This window comes from Pinus tabuliformis, chromosome 4_1 (assembly GCF_031772625.1).
Source record: "Pinus tabuliformis cultivar Carrire ecotype Pingquan chromosome 4_1, CPIR1, whole genome shotgun sequence".
NCBI lineage: Eukaryota > Viridiplantae > Streptophyta > Pinopsida > Pinales > Pinaceae > Pinus > Pinus tabuliformis.
The window spans coordinates 485,727,789-485,730,935 of record NC_142303.1 but is presented as its reverse complement, the minus strand read 5'-3'; the positions used below and the strand labels follow the sequence as shown (position 1 = coordinate 485,730,935).

The window sequence follows — 3,147 nt, the reverse complement described above, 5'->3', positions numbered from 1 at the left end:
CTTTTGGAGAAAAAGTTAGTAGAAACGACGGAGAAAAGGAGAGAACAATTGAAGATCAAACTCAACATTGGATATAGTACAAAGGCTCTCACTTGAAAATAGAGTTTTGAAGAAAATGCTTCAAATTCTTGAAGAAAGGGAGAATGTTTTCAAGGAAGAAATTTCTCATTTGAAAACCCAACTAGAGGAGGCAAGGAGAACTCAAGAGGAAGCGAACAATCAGATGAAGGGGATTAAAGAAAAATGTGAAGCACTAAAAGCTGAAGCAAATTTTGCTAGAGATGAATTAAAAAGGAGTGGATCTAGTGCAGAAGCATCTACAAGCATAACAAGAAATGTTAGGAGCAACGTGAAAAAGGAGAATCATCAACAAGACTGTCATCGTGAAAGAGGAGAATCATTAGATCCAACTTGTTTTAGATATTTTACACCTTCACCTTTTCATATTACATATGGGCAGCAAGGGGGAGTGAGGGAGGATCTTACAAGTGATTCCCCGAGTGCTAAAAAAGTGTTGCGAAGATCAAAGAGATCCATATACAAAGATATGGGACACTGCAAAAGCTATAGGAAAAATAGAGTTCTAGGCGTGATCAACACAAGATCAACTTCGAGTTTTTTTACTCTAGAGATTTGCAAAGAACACATTCGTTCTTGTCATGATTTTAGACTATTCATAGTAGCGAGAATCTATATTTTTATATAGAATACGTTCCAATTTTATAGAAGATTGCTTGTAATATAAGCATATAAGTTTTAAATATAGGAATAGTGAGAAAATCCATTCTCTAGAATATGTACTTTCTCTAAAAAATTAACTGAAAATGTTTTTTGTGTTTTGAAAAAAATACTCTACATCCCAACCAACCACTTAATTTTTTAATAAATTCTGAAAAGATGGAAATAGGACGCCTATCAACCCATTAGTTTTATTAAATAACGTGCCACATGATCTTGAATTACTTTTCTTATGTTCACTCATCACTCACACGGTGTTATGTTATTTTGCCTATGTTAAGGTGTGTCGACTTGAGGGTGGATGATGCGGTGGTCGTCGTGTGTGACCCACATGGATTACAATTTGCGCCCACTCCACTCATGATGGGGACAACAGTCTAGTCAGGACAGGCGGCCAGCCGGCTAGAATGAGTCGTGCATTTCGGGACCATCTACCGACGTCCAACACACATGAGTTATCCATAACTCTACCCACAGGGAGGCCTATAAATGGAGGCTGCCTCAACACATTGATAATCACATTTCCCATTGTAGGAGTTTATTAGAGGTTATATACCATTCCACCCAGCCTTTCCCTTTTCATTTCCCATTGTAGAGGTTATATATATCATTCGAGATGAGGTACTCATTTGCTTTTGCATTGGCAGTAATGGTAGTAGCTGCACTGGTTGTGGGCAGTGCTGTAGGCACTCCCAACACAAACTTCGTATCGTCTGCGTGTAACACGCAGAAGATCCCAAGCGGAAGTTCCTTTTATAGTACTCTCGGATCCCTCCTCGTAGATCTAGAGGGAAACACTGCCTTCAGCGGTTACGACTACAAAGCATCGCGCGCAGGCTCACCCACCGCCTATGGGCGTGGGGTTTGCAATCAGGGAATCTCTCAGTCTGATTGCACCGCCTGCCTTAAAAACCTTGGAGGCCGCATCTGGAACATTTGCGGCAACGCCATCGGTGCTCGGGTTCAGCTAACTGACTGTTTCATCCGCTACGAGCAGTACAGCTTCTAGTTATATACTCAACGTCTGCACCCCAACGTCTAGTTATATACGCATTCAGCGTCTGCATGATTCTAATATCTCATATCTTCTCTATCTATGTTTCAATAAAACGTGATTCTCTGAGCAAGAGAATCTGATGCTGTGCTATTCTCATTCTCATGCACTCTCTTATTTTACTTTTCGTTCCGCCGTCGCTGCCAATAATTTCAATTATTTTCACGGTGTCACCGCTTTTGTTTTGAACATTTTAAAAGAAATCTGGCTGAAACTAAGTACCATCAACTAATGTAGTTTTTAGTTTCCGTATTCTTAAATCGATCGTACTTCCTAAATTAATTATCAAGTATTTTATATTTTTATTTCTATGCTGTAACTGTAACTGGAATAATTTTATATCTTATTATGCATAAATATATTTATTGAGTATTAAAAGTACTGTTCCAGTGATATCTTGATATAATATTAATAAGTTGATAAATAGAGAAGTAGTTAATGTAAATTGATAAATTTAATTACAATATTCCTAAAAGATGGAATTACAAATTTTAACTGATATTCCAAAAGCAAAATATAACATCAAATTTTGTATTCATCTCTGGCTCTATTTAATTTTCTCAAATCGCCAACTCTATGGCTCTATTTAATTTAACTTATTTTTATGTAATAAATTACTAGTATTATTTTTATGATTATGGAAATCTGAAAATGTATTTGTTGCACCAACTTCCGGAAATCGCCAACTCTATGGCTCTATTTAATTTAACTTATTTTTATGTAATAAATTACTAGTATTATTTTTATGATTATGGAAATCTGAAAATGTATTTGTTGCACCAACTTCCGGTGTCAGATATAAAATTTATATGCCGGAACCGTTAAGTTTAAAGAACCCAGAATAATTTAGTTGGATTAGTGCAATGAATCAATCAACCAAAATCTCGGGTTCAACCGTTTCATGGAAAAATAATTGAGTTGGATTCGTGCAATGAATCAATCAACCATTTATTCGTTATTTCCATGGGTGAACCAATTACTAAGCGCAGCCCATTCTTTTGATCTTGTTTACCTTATTTTACTTTTCTCAAAGGCGCAAGGACAGCCTCAGATTTCTCTGCCTCCAACGGAAATGGCTTCCCTTCACATTGTATATAAACGGTATAAACGTTATAAGAATGGCTTCTCCTCATAGCTATTTTTCAGTAGAAGACTTCAGAAAGTTTAAATGGAAGACCAAATTTCAATGGCTATTAAATGTTTTGATATTATAAAAGTTATATAATATTAATCTAATGTGTGATATTTTTAAAATAATTTAAATTAACATTAAATTTAGGGTAGGTGTCTGAAACCAATACTTTTCATTACACAATATATACCTCTCTCATTATACATGTGATTTTTTTAACATA

At 35.6% G+C, this 3,147-nt stretch overlaps 1 pseudogene; it reads left to right on the top strand.

Moving 5' to 3' along the window:
- The first annotated feature begins 1,246 nt into the window (after positions 1-1,246).
- LOC149176609 (antifungal protein ginkbilobin-like protein pseudogene) lies at positions 1,247-1,897 on the top strand (annotated as a pseudogene).
- The last annotated feature ends 1,250 nt before the right edge of the window (positions 1,898-3,147 follow it).